The sequence below is a fragment of the Pleurodeles waltl genome, chromosome 3_1, assembly GCF_031143425.1.
Source record: "Pleurodeles waltl isolate 20211129_DDA chromosome 3_1, aPleWal1.hap1.20221129, whole genome shotgun sequence".
Classification (NCBI taxonomy): domain Eukaryota; kingdom Metazoa; phylum Chordata; class Amphibia; order Caudata; family Salamandridae; genus Pleurodeles; species Pleurodeles waltl.
The window spans coordinates 372,421,659-372,438,315 of record NC_090440.1 but is presented as its reverse complement, the minus strand read 5'-3'; the positions used below and the strand labels follow the sequence as shown (position 1 = coordinate 372,438,315).

Sequence of the window (16,657 nt, the reverse complement as noted above, 5' to 3'; positions counted from 1 at the left end):
AGGAAGAAGGACTGCTGTGCTGCTGAAAGGACTGCCACTCTGCCAGACTGCTGGCTCTGAAGGATTGCTGCCCTGTTGTGCTCTTGCCTGGGTGAGAAGGACTGGACCTCCACATGTTGTACGGAAGACCGCAGAGTGACTCAAAGGCTAGCTGGCTGGCCTCTTGACTAGGACCTCAAGGACAGAAGACTCAAACAACCTTGAGCCAAGCACCAGGCCATCTGTGAGCCTTACCCTGCCAAGTGGTGCCACCCAAGTTGTGGACCCTTGGAAGGTTCTCTGCCAGCCCTACTGTGATCTCAGTAGAACCAACACCTCTCTCCTCCACTACATGGTGCTACTCTGAGCAGAAATGATGCATCCCCTCCGCTGCGTGTATTTATCCAATGCAAGGAGTTTGCATTATTGCCCACAGCTGCCAAGGAACCACTGCTAGCAACGCATCCTTTGATGCAGACCTTTGTATCGCAAGCCACTTGTCGACTGCATCTTCAATGACAACGGAGGACCTCAAATCGTAGCCATAAAAGGAGTTTCTTAAAGGATGAGTATTTCAGTCTGGCTTCTCTCAAGGTGTGGTTGTAGTATCCCATACACCCTCCCTCGTCCATGTACTATCTTCCTCGTCCAAGTACTATATGTCTAGGTTCTTCTGCTAGTATGCCTTAGTCTCAAGACATGTGCTGGATGGGTATATTATACACATAAGTATCTGATAGATGTTCAGGACAGTGCCCCTGGGTTTCCCAACATGTATAGGTATTTCTAGACTGGAGCTCCACATAACACAACAAGGTCCGATCCAAGCTTACTTTTCAGACAGTGTTGCAGCTGGTAGTCTTGCTAATGTTGGGAATGAGGGATTGTGAAATCTATACAGAGCATATCAAAAGAAAGTAAAGTTAAAAAAGTTAAAGTAAAGATGTCAGTCTCATAGAGGTCTTGTATTGTCTGAATCTCATTTGTGCACCATACCAGCCAGTGGGCCACCAGTTGCCCAATGCGAATACCCAAGCTTGACCATTAGGCTGCACCTCTGTATATGGGCCCAACCATTCATATCAGTTTGTGGGCATATATCCAAGTCTGCCACATTGCCTTGAAAGTAGGTGAATAGCCAATGGCATGCAGGGACTTGTCACTGTACAGTATGCCCAAATTAAGTGGAGCTTGTACTACAGCAGTGGCCCAAATTAAGTGGAGCTTGTACTGGCTTAGCCCTGACTTCCTGGTCTGTGCACCACTCCCCGCTGTCTCGCTCAAGAGTCTGTTGCCTTGCTTCCTGCCACAAGACCTTCTTCGGTTCGGTCCCGCTATCAGTGACCACTTGGAAATTTCTTTCTTTCATGGAAACACTAGTTTCATTGTTTGATACTTATTTGCTTATTTTGTCGTAGTGTTAGGTTTGACTCAGGTTTGTTCTGTTTAGTTGCGCATCCCATCCACTCCCACCGTTTTTTCCTGCCCTGCTGGTTTCCCGCTCCCAGCCCTCCTGCTTTCCTCACAGCTCCTCCCACTCTCCAGGACTACTTATGGAGGCCCGTGCGTCCTCGCAGGGGACGCGCCTAGATGGCGTGCTGACAGCACCCCAAAGGCAAGCTCATCTGCGGCCATCCACACCTGGACCATGCACCATCTACAGCGACTACAGCACAAAACTCACCTCCCTCAAAGCCTGTCCTCCCAACAGGTTATGCTGCCACAATTGTCCTCACTCCACAGAAGGTCCATTAACCTATTGCCACTGGCAGTTCACCTGCAGCACCGACCCCCACCCAGCACACCCTAACACCCTCACACCTCCAATCACCACGACCCCCGCCAACTTCACAGCATCTCGCTCAAAGTTTGCTTCCGCTGCAAGCATGCTACTAAAATATGGGACACCATCCTTACACCCAACATCTTATTCCTCACAGAGACCTGGCTCTATGCCACATCCGTACCCGACAATGCCACAGCCACACCTGATAGTTAGAAGATCATCGACCGCACCAACAAACCCGGTGGCAGAACTGCCATAATACACAGAGACACCCTCCAATGAACCACCACAACAAATAACGACACACAAACCATGGAACACCTTAACTTCTTGATCAGTCTAGATGGCGAAACCACCAGAGGCACTCTGGCATACTGGCCCCCTAGAACGGGACCCAGCTTCTGCAAAGACATCCCTGAAATCATTGCCACCCCCTGAAAACCATCAACACTAAACACTACATTCTCCTTAGAGACCTCAATTTACACTTAGACACCAATGACACAAACACCACCAACCTCCTAAACAGCATGAACATCACTGGCCTCAACCAAATAGTCTCCAACCCTACACATATTGCAGGACACCCAATGGATCACATCTGCACTTCCAGCAACAGAGTAAAATACAGCCACATCACTGAACTCACCTGGACAGACTATTCCATCATACATTTCACCTTCTCCCCAGGTCCCTATTGCACCATCAGTCCATTGTGCACCTCCCATCAGAGCTGGAGCAAGGTCTCCTAGAGCCATTAGATCGGCGTCCTCAACTTTCACCACCTAGAATTCACAGCAGACATCGAAAAGACAGTCACAACCTCCATCATCTGGATCTCGAACACTGCAGACATGGTCGCCGCTAGCAAACCAGCCAAACCCAACAAACCAGCCAAACAAGACAGCTGGTACACACCAGAACTAAGAACCACAAAATGCAAGCGTAAACAACTCAAAAGAAAATGGCACAACACCAAGGATCTCATCGACTGAAACACTTTCAAGTACTCACTCAGCCAATACCACAAATACTTTAGAGACGCCAGATAACACGCCCTAGCCCCCAGCATACAAACCCAGTTCCACCCACAGCAAAGAACGCTCCAACATCATCAAAGAGTTCTCCAACCTGTCAGCATCGGAAAACAGCACCATCCCATCCTAGGATGTATGCGACTTCCTTGCCGACTACTTTCACGACGTAGGAAGCTGGCTCTATATACTAAACCAAAATGAGGTATACTGTGCACAGAGTCCAGTGGATTCCAAGAGGCTTAACAGAGGCTAAAGTAGATAATACTAATGCTCTCTTTTTGTGGTAGGGTGGTTGAGCAGTTAGGCTTATCAGAGGGTAGTGCAAATCATTTGCTGTTCACACAGTCAAGAAATGAGGCACACACTTAATGACTAACATCAGGCGAATGTTTTTATATAGCAAAAATATATTTTGTTACTTTATTTCTAGAACCAAAAGGACCTTTGTTGCAGGTAAGTACAGCTGTAATTTGCATCAAGCTTATATATCAAATGCACTTTGTTTAGATTTTGCTGATAAAACAGTTTACAGGTAACATTTTTTAATTTCAAAAGCTGACAGTGCAATTTCTCAGGACAGGAAAAGTGTTGGCACAGTTAACAGGTAAGTACTCAACTTACGATCCCACTCTTCAGGGGTTGGGATGTCAAGATGATCCCAAAAGTGCACCACCAGCAACACAGGGCCAGCCGGGTGAAGAGGTCAAAGTTGGTGTCAGGTTTTCAATGGAATCCTATGAGGACTGGGGACACTCAGAAAGAAACAGGTTGCAGGTAAGTACCCGTGAGTTAAGGGCACGGACCTGGGGGGTTTAGATGAGCATTAGGGGGGCCCAGGTGAGCACCAAGCACACACCCTCAGCAGCACAGTAGCGGCTGGGTGCAGGGCCAACCAGCAACTCACAGAATTCCTCGAGACACACCGCATCCTAGACCCATCCCAGTCCGGATTCAGAAGCAACCATAGCACAGAAACCACATTCTTAGCAGCCACTGACGACAAACGCATCATACTGGACCATGAAGGAATGGCCGCACTCATCCTCCTCGACCCCTCCACTGCTTTTGAAATTGCCTCCCACTCCACCCTCTGCAACAGACTGCACGACACCGGCATCTGAGACAAAACCCTAGATTGGATCAGGTCCTTCTTCACCGGAAGAGCATGGAGGGGCAGCCTACCGCCGTTCACTTCAGAACCTAAAGACACTTGATGCGGAGTACTCCAAGAATCTTCACTCAGCCCGACGCTTTTCAACATCTACATAGCCCCGTTTGCCAAGATCACCAAACAACACAAGCTATAACAGTCTCCTACGCCGACGACACGCAACTGATCCTCTCCCTATCTGAGGACTCTGCTCAAGCCAAGAGGAATTTCCACAATGGGATGAGAGCAATCGCCACCTGGATGGAGGCTAGCTGCCTCAAACTTAATTCGGACAAGAGAGAGATCTTTGTGATCGGCTCCACCCCTTCTGCCTGGAAGGACTCCTGGTGGCCCACCGCTCTGGGTAATGCTCCCGCCCCCAGTGACCAAGCGAGCAACCTGGGCATCATTCTGGACTCATCTCTATCGATGACCTGTCAAGTCAATGCCGTTTCTTGGTCATGCTTCCACACCCTCCGACTCCTGCGGAAGATTTTCAAGTGGATTCCCCCCAACATGATGAAGACAGTCACCCATGCACTTATCACCAGCAAACTGGACTACGGCAACGCACTTTATGCCGGCATCACCAAGAAACTTTAATCAAAACTATAAAGAGTCTAGAACGCAGCAGCCAGACTCATCCTGGACTTTTGCGAAACAGCCACATCTCCTCCCACGTCAGAGACCTTCACTGGCTCTGTAGTGAAGGAAGCTGGCTCTTTATATACTATATCAAAATGAGATATAGTGTGCACAGAGTCCAGGGGTTTCCCAGACGTTTAACAGAGGCTAAAATATATAATACTAATGCTCTCTTTTGTGGTAGTGTGGTCAAGCAGTTAGGCTTATCAGAGGGCAGTGCTAAGCATCTGCTGTACACACAAAAGCAATAGAAGAAGCACACACTCAATGAAAACTCCAGACCAATGGTTTTTATATAGCAAAAATATATTTTCTTAATGTATTTATAGAACCACTAGATTCAAGTTGCAGGCAAGTACTTCAATAGATTTGTATTCCACACATAGTGACAGTACTTTGTTTGAAATTGATATGTTATACAGTTTTTGCAATATTGGCAATTGTCTGTTTTAAAAGTCAGCAGTGCAATTTTCAGAAACAGTTCCTGGGGGATAGAAAGTTAGTACGATTTAGAGGTAAGTACTTGACTTACAGTTCCAGTCTCTGGGGGTTAGGAAGTCCACAGGTTGGGGTTCAAGTTAACTCCAAACACCCACCACCAGCAACACGGGCCGGCCGGGTGCAGAGGTCAAAGTTGAGGTAAAATTAACATGGGCTTCTACGGAGACTGGGAGCACTCGGAATCTGCAGGTAAGTAATCCCCAACTTTGGGGGGGCAGACCTGGGGGGTTTAGAGGAGCACTGGGGGGGGCACATGTAGGAACCCAACATACACCCTCAGTGGCACTGGGGTGGCCAGGTGCAGGGTGCAAACAAAGCGTCGTGTTTCCAATGCTGGTCTATGAAGGCACCTGGGGGGTCACTCAGAGGCTGCACTGGGGTTCAGGAAGTCGACTGGGGCAAACGACAAGCGCGACAGGGAGGAGGGCCACCTGCTGAACGTAGCTGCACCGGAAGTCGGTGCTTCAAGGCTTGGGAGCTGCAGGTGTAGTGGTCTTTTAGGCATCAGATATCTTCGTCCGGAGCTTTCACGGTCAGGGAGGTCCTCAGGATTCCCTCTGCAAGCGTCATCAAGGAGGGGTGGAGAGGTCAACCCAGGGTGGGCACTTGCTCACAATCGCCTGGGGACTCTCTCTAGCTGGTTGGGCCACCTCGTCACTGACCACAGATGTCGGGTGCAGAGTGGTCAGGACTGATGGCTCCAGGGAGGCTCTGGAGACCCTTGATGGAGTTGCTTTGTGGACAGGGCCACTTTCCTCAGGAGTTCTTGGTCCTTTGGGGTGCAGGGCAGTCATCTGGAGCTTGGCAGAGGTTGCTGGTCCCGCTGGATGTGTAGCTTTCTTGTTGCATTTTTTTTTAAGCAAGAGACAGCCCGGTAGGGCTGGGGCCAAGTCAGTTGTCGTCTGGAGTCTTCTCTGCTGGGGTTTCAGCTTAGTAGTCCTTCTTCTTTCTTCTCAGGTCACCACAAATCCGGTGAGTTGGGTTAAGGGAGGCCCTTAAATCCTGGATTGAGGGGCGTTTCTAAAGGTCAGAGGGCAGTAGCCAATGGCTACTGTCCCTGAGGGCGGCTACATCCTTCCTGTGTCCAATCCCTATGGGGAGGGGAGGACAGAAACCTAACCCTATTGGTCCCTTTCCACCAAACCAAGATGGAGGATTCTGTAGGGAGGGGATCACTTCAGCTCTGGACACATTACGGGTGGTCCCAGCTGAAGTGGTCACTCCTCCTTGTTTTTTCTAAGTTTCCCGCCGGACTTGCCACCAAAAGTGTGGCTTTGTCCGGGGGGGTGGGCAACTCCACTAGCTGGAGTGCCCTAGGGCACAGTAACCCGAGGCTTGAGCCTTTGAGGCTCACCGCCAGGTGTTGCAGTTCCTGCAGGGGGGAGGTGTGAAGCACCTCAGCCCAGGACAGGCATTATTTCTGGTCACAGAGAGCACAAAGGCTCTCACCGGACGTGGTCAGAAACGTGTCTGAAAGTGGCAGGCTGGTACAGACTGGTCAGTCCTACACTAGAGGTGTGGGTAATGTACAAGGGGCATCTCTAAGATGCCTTCTCTGTGTGTGTGCATTTTACAATGAATCTAACACTGGCATCAGTGTGAGCTTAATGTGCTCAGACGTTTGATACCAAACTTCCCAGTATTCAGTGGGGCCATCATGGAGCTGTGGCATTCGTAATGATAAACTCCCAGCCCGTGTACTTAATATGGTCACACTGCACTTAAAATGTCTGAGAACGGACAGACACTGTAGGGGCATATTGTTCATGTAGCTATGCCCTCAACTGTGGTAGAGAGCACCCTGCCTTAGGACTGTAAGGCCTGCTAAAGGGGTGACTTACCTATGCAACAAGCACAGGTTGGTAGGCATGGCACCCAGAGAGGGATGCCACGTAGACTTCACCTTTTTCCCCCCAACCACACACACAAGCTGCAATGTGCATGTGTTTGGTGAGGGGTCCCTTATGGTGGCATAATACATGCTGCAGCCCTTAGGGACCCTCCCTGCCCAGAGCCCTTAGTACACTGGTACCTTTTACAAGGCACTTAGCTGTGTGCCAGGGGGTGCCAATTGTGGAAAGAATGGTACAGTTTACGGGCCTGGTTAGCAGGATCTCAACAAACACTGTCAAGTTAGCATGAACATCAGGGAAAAAGTGGGGCATAACCATGCGAAAAGGGGCACTTTCTTACAATAATGTAGGAAGTTGGCTCTGTATGTACTATTTCAAAGTAAGAGTCTTAGAGGTAAGATAGTGGAAAAAAGATAGTGGAAAAAAGAGATAATTCTAATGCTCTATTTTGTCGTAGTGTGGTCGAGCAGTAGGCTTATCAGAGGGTAGTGTTAAGCATTTGTTGTACATACACAGGAAATAAATGAGGAACACACACTCAAAGACAATTCCAGGCCAATAGATTTTTGTATAGAAAAATATATTTTCTTAGTTTATTTTAAGAACCACAGGTTCAAGATTTACAAACAATACTTTAAATGAAAGGTATTTCACTCGGGTATCTTAGGGACTTTGAATCAACACAATAGCATGAACAGTTTTGGCAAAAATGGCAATAAGCTATTTTAAAATTGGACACTGCAAAATTCAACAGTTCCTGGGGGAGGTAAGTATTTGTTAGTTTTGCAGGTAAGTAAAGCACTTACAGGGTTCAAAGTTGGGTCTAAGGTAGCCCACCGTTGGGGATTCAGAGCAACTCCAATGTTACCACACCAGCAGCTCAGGGCCAATCAGGTGCAGAGGTCAAAGTGGTGCCCAAAACGCATAGGCTTCAATGGAGAAGGGGGTGCCCCGGTTCCAGTCTGCCAGCAGGTAAGTACCCGCAACTTCGGAGGGCAAACCAGGGGGGTTTTGTAGGGCACCAGGGGGGACACAAGTCAGCACAAAAAGTACACCCTCAACGGCACAGGGGCGGCCGGGTGCAGAGTGCAATCAGGCGTCGGGTTTGCAATAGGTTTCAATGGGAGACCCAGGAGTCTCTTCAGCGATGCAGGCAGGCAAGGGGTAGCCACCACCTGGGCAAGGGAGAGGGCCACCTGGGAGTCGCTCCTGCATGGGAGGTCGGATCCTTCAGGTCCTTGGGGCTGCGGGTGCAGTGTGCTTCCCAGGCGTCGGGTTCTTTGAAGCAGGCAGTCGCGGTCAGGGAGAGCCTCGGGATTCCCTCTGCAGGCGTCGCTGGGGGGGCTCAGGGGGATCAACTCTGGCTACTCACAGGGTCGCAGTCGCCGGGGAGTCCTTCCTGTAGTGTTGGTTCTCCGCAGGTCGAGCCAGGGGCGTCAGGTGCAGAGTAGAAAGTCTCACATTTCCGGCGGGAAATGTGTGGTCCTCTAAAAGTTGTTTCTTTGTTGCAAGTTTCAGTCTTTGTGGAACAGGGCCGCTGTCCTCAGGAGTTCTTGGTCCTTTTAGATGCAGGGTAGTCCTCTGAGGCTTCAGAGGTCGTTGGACCCTGGGGGACGCGTCACTGTTGCAGTTTTCCTCGAAGTGGGGAGACAGGCCGGTAGGGCTGGGGCCAAAGCAGTTGGTGTCTCCGTCTTTTCTGCAGGGCTTCAGGTCAGCAGTCCTTTGTCTTAGGTTGCAGGAATCTAGTTTCCTAGGTTCTGGGGAGCCCCTCAATACTGAATTTAGGGGTGTGTTTAGGTCTGAGAGGGCAGTAGCCAATGGCTACACCCTCTTTGTGCCTCCTCCCTGAGGGGAGGGGGGCACATCCCTATTCCTATTGGGGGAATCCTCCAAAATCAAGATGGAGGATTTCTAAAGGCAGCGGTCACTTCAGCTCAGGACACTTTAGGGGCTGTCCTGACTGGTGGGTGAATCCTCCTTGTTTTTCTCATTAACTCCCCTGGACTTACCGCCAAAAGTGGGGGCTGTGTCCAGGGGGCTGGCATCTCCACTAGCTGGAGTGCCCTGTGGCATTGTAACACGAATCCTGAGCCTTTGAGGCTCACTGCTAGGTGTTACAGTTCCTGCAGGGGGAGGTGTGAAGCATCTCCACCCAGAGCAGGCTTTTGTTTCTGTCCTCAGAGAGCACAAAGGCCCTCACCACATGGGGTCAGAAACTCATCTCTCAGCAGCAGGCTGGCACAGACCAGTCAGTCCTGCACTGAACAATTGGGTAAAATACAGGGGGCATCTCTAAGATGCCCTCTGTGTGCATTTTTTAATAAATCCAACACTGGCATCAGTGTGGGTTTATTATTCTGAGAAGTTTGATACCAAACTTCCCAGTATTCAGTGTAGCCATTATGGAGCTGTGGAGTTCGTTTTTGACAAACTCCCAGACCATATACTTAATATGGCCACAACTGTACTTACAATGTCTAAGAATAGACTTAGACACTGTAGGGGCATATTGCTCATGCAGCTATGCCCTCACCTGTGGTATAGTGCACCCTGCCTTGGGGCTGTAAGGCCTGCTAGAGGGGTGACTTGCCTATGCCACAGGCAGTATTTTGTGTGCATGGCATCCTGAGGGGGATGCCATGTCGACTTTGCCTTTTTCTCCCCACCAACACACACAATCTGCAATGGCAGTGTGCATGTGTTAGGTGAGGGGTCCCTTAGGGTGGCACAACATATGCTGCAGCCCTTGGGGACCTTCCCTGGTCACAGGGTCCTTGGTACCACTGGTACCCTTTACAAGGGACTTATCTGTGTGCCAGGGGTGTGCCAATTGTGGAAACAATGGTACATTTTAGGTGAAAGAACACTGGTGCTGGGGCCTGGTTAGCAGGGTCCCAGCACACTTCTTAGTCAAGTCAGCAGCAGTATCAGGCAAAAAGTGGGGGGTAACGGAAACAGGGAGCCATTTCCTTACAAATAACATCCACTATTTACAAAGACTTCGCACCCCAACCCTTAATCACCAACAGACTACTGGACTCAACAGACTCCCCCACTAGCAGAATCACTAACTGGAGCCAATTCACCACGCAAAACACTTCCAATCACAAGCACCATCCACTCAGGATTCCCCACAGATCCATGCACTAACCATATGTTCAACCTCTGCATCAGCACCATTGACAGCAATCTCACGGACATCCTCAAAACATCAATCAACACAGACGCATATCCAAAAGAATGGAAAAATGCAAGAGTCAAGCCCCTCCTCAAAAAACCCTCAGCTGACCTCAACAAATGCAAACACTACCATCTGATCGCTCCTTTTTCAGCTTAAGTGCTCGGAAAAAGCTGTCATGCAACAGCTCACAAAATACTTAGAGGATAACAGGCTTCTAGACACATCTCAATCCAGTTTCTGCTCCAATCACAGCACCAAATCTGCCACGATTGCCACCACAGACGATATTAGAACCCTCCTCGACCGAGGAAATCAGCAGCCCTCTTCCTCCTCGACCGCTCAGCAGCCTTTAACAGTCGCCCATCACACACTGCTCAAAAGGCTCCACAAGATCGGCATCAGAGGAAATGCCCTGAAATAGATTGCCTCCTTTCTATCAGGCAGAACACAGAGTCCCTTTTCCGTCCTGTCACCTCAAAGCTCAAGAATATATTTTGCGACATCCCCCAGGGACCATCACTCAGCTCTACCCTCTACCCTCTTCAACACCTACATCATCCCCCTGGCCAACATCGTCAATACACAAACTACACACAGTTCATCCTATCACTTTCCAAAGAGCCCCTCCACAGCTGAAACAAACTTCCACAGCTGCATGAACATCATCGCGGATTGGATGAAAGACAGCTGCCTCAAACTCAACACTGACAAAACAGAAGTCCTACTGTTTGAAAACACCCCCCACCTTGAGATGATTCCTGGTGGCACGCTGACCTAGGACCCCCCGCTCACCCCTACGACAGAACCTAGGAGTCATCGAAAAAGTAGTCAGGAGCAAACTCGCCACATTTATAAAAGACCACAACATCCTCAACATCTCCCAATCTGGATTCAGGAAAAAACATTGCATCAAAACAGCCCTCATGTATGCAACAGGCAATATCCGCTTCCTGTTGGACAAGGGATAGACGGTGGCACTCATCCTACTGGATCTCTCGGCGGCCTTCGACACAGTCTTCCATCACACCCTGATAAGAAGACTCCACAAAGCCGGCATTAGAGACAAGGCCCTCGACTGGATCCAGTCCTTCCTCACTGGCAGAACTCAACGAGTAAGACTCACCCCATTCCTCGCAGACCCCACACCCACAACCTGCTGAGTGCCCCAGGGATCCTCCCTCAGCCCCGTGTTGTTTAATATCTACATGGCCCCGCTAGCCACCCTCGTCAGAAGCTACTGAATCAACATCATCTCCGATGACACTCAACTCATCCTCTCCAAACGAACCAGACAAAGCCAGACACAACTTCCACGAAGGCATGGAAGAAGTCGCTAACTAGATGAGAAACAGCTGCTTTCAACTCAACACTAACAAGACAGAAGTATTCATCATGGGCCCTCAATCCAATGCATGGAACGACTCCTGGTGGCCACCCACCCTGGGAAACCCACCCATCCCCACCAGCCAAGCCTGCAACCTCTGAATCATCCTGGACTCCAAACTCAGCATGAACCAGCATATCAACTCAGTCACCTCCACCTGCTTCTGCACCCTCCGCCTCCTACGCAAGTCCTTCAAGTGGATCCCGCTCAAAAATAGAAAGACACACGTCCTGATCACTAGCAGACTAGACTACGGCAAACCACTCTATGCCGGAATCAACAAGAAACTCACCCGCAAGCTACAAAACATCCAGAACGCTGCCGCCAGACAGAGCCTTAACCTACCCAGACATTGCCACACCTGCTTCCACTGCACTGGATTCCCACTGAAAAAAGAATCACCTTCAAGATCCTCATCCACACACACAAAGGCCTCCACAACACCGTACTAGCATATTTGAACCAGCAACTCAACCTCCATGTACCCCAAAGGGACCTACGCTCAGTCCAGCTCTCTCTCGCAGAAGTACCCCACATTAGGAAGACCAGAACAGGAGGACGCTCCTTTTCCTACCTCACAGCCACTGCTTGACACACCCTTCCTCTCCACATCAGACAAACCACCTCGCTCCTCAGCTTCACAAAGGAACTGAAAACACGCTTTATCTAATAACCACCTCATCGGTATACGCTACTTGCCCCCCACCCTGTGCCTTGAGACCTTTACGGATGAGTAGTTGCGCTTTACAAGCACTGATTTATTGATTAATTGATCATTAACAATAAACTCAATGTGAAGAACAAAGATCAACGCATTCTCCGCTGCCTGCATCCTGACACTCCAAATGCTCCGTAAGACCTTCAGATGGCTCCCAGTCACCACCACATACTGTCACACATACTGTCACACAAGCGCTCATCACCAGGCGCCTAGACTATGAAAATATTCTATACGCCGGGCTCACTACACTCCTCACAAAAAGACTTCAAATCATCCAGAATTCCGCTGTCGTACCTCCCAAGATGAACCCAGACCCGCCCCACCTAAGGAACCGTCACTGGCTTCCTGTACACAAACAATGCCAATTCAAGCTTCTGACTTATGCATATAAATCCTTGGACAACCAAGGACCAGCATGTCTCAACCACCGTCTGAAATTCCACTGCCCTCCAGAAACCTTTGCTCTGCTTCGCTCTCCCTTGCACACATCCCACGAACCCGCCACAGCACCTACTGTAGTAGCTCCTTCTCCTAACTTACAGCGAAGTCCTGGAACAGCCTCCCCATCCACCATGAACCGCTCCCTCTATTCAGGAATTCAAACCTGGCTGTTCGACTGAAGCACACGCAGCAAACCCAGGGCCCGGATACTCTCACGGGTGAATAGTGTGCTCTACAAATCTTGTTGATTGATAGCATATTCTACAGATACCCACTGAGCCGTTCAGTGTGCTGTCAGCTAAAAAACATACCAGCTGTGATAGATAGTGTGTAAAATAATACATGTACATGTTCGGGAGACACAGTCCCCCTACACTAGTGTTAGGATGCATCTGAACTGGTTGTCAGTGGCTAAGGCTGAACTGTATGCTGAGGGGAGAATTGTAATTGTGTTCTCATCAACTTGTATTGTTTGCAATTTGAGGAGTGCCTGGGCAATAAACTGCATCTAAAAGTTGACTGACGCCTCAGCAAATCGTTCAGCAATGCAAGAAGAATTTGCAATTTTAGACATTGTCCGATAGAAGATTACTTAAGCGATGAAATATTGCAGTCTCAATATCAAATAAAAGTACAAAACAATCACCAAGCGGTGTATTAAACCCACTTAATTAACCATTCCTCGATCAGTACATGAGAAAGGTTAACATCAGCCTCAGCAGTTGAGTAGAGGCTAGGGAAATTCCAGAAATTCAAACTAACTCCTATGGACTGACGTCTGCAATAAATTTAGAGTCACCTAGGAGCCATCTTTAGTATCCATGAAATCACAAACGTTGCACAACATGGCAGACTAATGTCCATATTTGATTTTCTAAGATTAATTGCAAGGGTTCGAATAGTTGTAGATTCTGATTCTGAGGTATAAGCGAGCTGAAGCTAAGGGCCAGATGTACGAAAGGATTTTACCCATTCTGTGTCTATGGGAAAAAGCTTTTGTACATATGGCCCTAAGTCTTTTAATAAATTATGAGGAGAAATATTAATCTTTCGATTTCGCAAAACAATAATGAAAACTGTAATTTTCTGCTTGGTTTCTTGACCAGGCAAAAAGGCCTAGTACTACTGACAACTATCCTTATGTAGACTTCAAAAACACAAATTTGAAAACATTTTCCATGGTTCCGGTGTAAAAAAACAAAATAAAAGAGTCCCACCAAGATTTCCATGCCCTTCTGAAATCAGCTTCCCATTCTGCACTTCGGACTCTAAAACTCAATTAATACCTCTACATGTAACACAATTCCACAATTAGAAGACTCAAACAAACACACAAATTGGTTGATGTTTATTACAATCATATCTTTGAAGGAGTGTCTTTAACCCCTTTGGTGCATTGGACGGCTGGGAGCTCACGACCATCCTAGCACCCACCCATGGGGAAAGAGCTGGCCCTACCCCTTAGGGTTTCCCGTCTCAACCTCCCCACCAGGGACGGCACTGGAAGCACTTCCGCTGCTCTCTGCTCCCACCAGACACTGATGACCCCCGTGATCTGATGACGTTGGCATGTACGGTACGCAGATGTAATCAAAACCCACCAGGACCGTGCTGGAAGCCATTTGCTTCCAGCACGGTTTGGAGGAAGGTAGGTTTTACTTCTCCAGGGAGGGTCTGGGGGAAGGCAAAGAGGCATCAAAGGAAAGGAAAGTGTTTCCTTCCCCCAGTGTAGCTGTGCAGGATCGCAGCAGAAATGCACCACTGGAGAAGCAGGGATTGGTTTTGGCCCGTATTTTTTGTGTGTTTTTTTAATTTATTTTGGGAGCAGACCCTTGGGAAAGGGTTGCTTCCCTTTATGGGATCATAAATGGTGGCCATTTCTTCCCCTCTTGGGGGCAGACCTGCCAAATTTTTAGGGGGCAGAAAGCCACTAGACAGCAGGGTTATCATTTACTAGCATATCAGGAAGAAACCACTTTGGCAAGGATTGCTCCCATTATTGGGGGCATTTATTTTGGCCATTTTTGCCCGACTCGGGGCAGATCAACCATATTGTTAGGCTGATCTTCCCCAAAGCGGGGCAGAAAGCCACTAGACACCAGGGATCCTAATTATTTGCATATCCCGGAGCGATCCCTTGGGCAAGGGTTGCTCCTGTTGTTGGGGGCATGTATTTTGGTCGTTTCTGCGCCGTGTGGGTAGATCAGCCTTATTTATAGGCTGAACTGCTCACAAGGGGGGCAAAAAAAACACTAGATGCCAGGAATATTTATTTTTATATCAGAGAGCGACCCCTTAGGCAAGGGTGGCTTACCTTTACTGGGGGCATGTATTTTGGCTGGTTCTGCCCAGCTTGGGGGCAGATTGGCCATATTTTTAGGCCCATCTGTCCAGGGCTGAAACCCACTAGACACCAAGGATATTATGTATATGAATGCTGGGGAGCGCCCCTTAGGAAAGGATCACTCCCCTTCACTGGGAGCATGTATTATGGCCATTTATACCCCGCCTTGAAGGCAGATTCGCCATATTTTTAGGCTCATCTGCTCCCAAGGGTGGTAGACAACCACCAGGCAGTGTGTGAACTGGAGGTCAACTGACGGTCTGCATGTACTGGCATTTGACTGGTATGTGGATATGCGGTTGGCTGGTGGGGTGTGGACTGGCATCTAGCTGACGTGTGTTGACTGGCTTCTGGCGGACAGTGTGTGTGGCTGGCATTTGGACGGTCCTAGTGTTTTATCAGGTTAAGTGTTTTATTTCTTGTCATCATCCACAAAGGAGTTATATCATTCAATCAATCTATATTTGTTTGCACTGCTTGTTACTCGAGAGAGTATCCAGGCGCTTGCAGTAAGTGTTATTCGAAGAGCCAGATTTTCAGCCCCTTTCTGAGGCGGGTTGGCGATGGTGCGGAGGTGAAAGGGGGGCAAGAGTTCCAGGCCTTGGCATCTTCCTGTGTGGCAGTGGCATATGCGTGGTATTTATGGGAGGTGTGAGGAGCAGAGGTTGATGGGAGGTTGGTGGAGGTGGAGGCAGTGGTTAATGTAGATGGATCCTAGGTTGTGGAAGGCTTTGTAGGCATGGGTTAGGAGCTTAAAAAGATATGTCTTATGGATAAGAAGCCAGTGGAGGTTCTTCAGATGCTGGGTGATGTGAGTTTTATTAGGTGGGCTAAGGATCAGTCTGGCAGCTGCATTCTGAATAATTTTGGTCACTGCAGGACTTTGGTGGTGGTGCCCGCATAAAGTGCGTTGCTTTAGTCTAGATGGCTGGTGATGAGGGCCTGTGTCAATGCCTTCCTTGTGTCAAGGGGGAGTCATTTGAAAATCTTGCAGAGCATGTGGAAGCAGGCTACGCAGACGGTGTTGACCTGTTGTCTCATGGAGAGTTCACTGTTGAGGATTATGCCGATGTTCGGGTGTGATTCTTAGGCGTCAGGCCGGTCTGAGTTCTCCTGGTCATCAGGAGTCTTTCCAGGGCACTGGGTCTCTGCTGAAGGTGAGCCCTTCCAATTTGTCCATGCTGAGTTCAAGCAGTTATCCCTCATCTAGGTGGAGACGCTTTTCATACAGTTGTAGAAATGTATCTTTATTCAGATGGCATCTTTTGAGTGCATGTCATTGGCGTAGAAGACGATGTTGATGTTATATCCTCTCACAATATCTGTTAATCGTGTCTAAAGTTGAAGAAGGTTAGGATGGGTTAGTATCCTTGGGGAGCACCAGCAGATGATGTGCTTGGCTTATGAGGTGAATGGGGGAAGGCGGACTCTCTGGGTGTGTCCCGTGAGGAAGGATGACATCCACCTGAGTGCGTTGTCAATGATCCCAATCAGTAGATTAGTGAGTAGCCGGAGACAGTGTTGAAGGTAGCAGAGAGGTCGAGTAACATCAGGGCAGCTGTTTCCCCCTGTCGAGTAGAGCGCGAATGTTGTCCATCGCGCCGATTAGATCTGTCTTGGTGTTTTGATTGGCTC

The 16,657-nt window shown here is 48.9% G+C and overlaps 1 protein-coding gene across 3 annotated transcripts in view; it reads right to left on the bottom strand.

Moving 5' to 3' along the window:
- PDE8A (phosphodiesterase 8A) overlaps nt 1-16,657 on the bottom strand; it is a 2,216,737-nt gene that overhangs the window by 1,096,597 nt on the left and 1,103,483 nt on the right. The gene's annotated exons all lie outside the window — the stretch shown is intronic.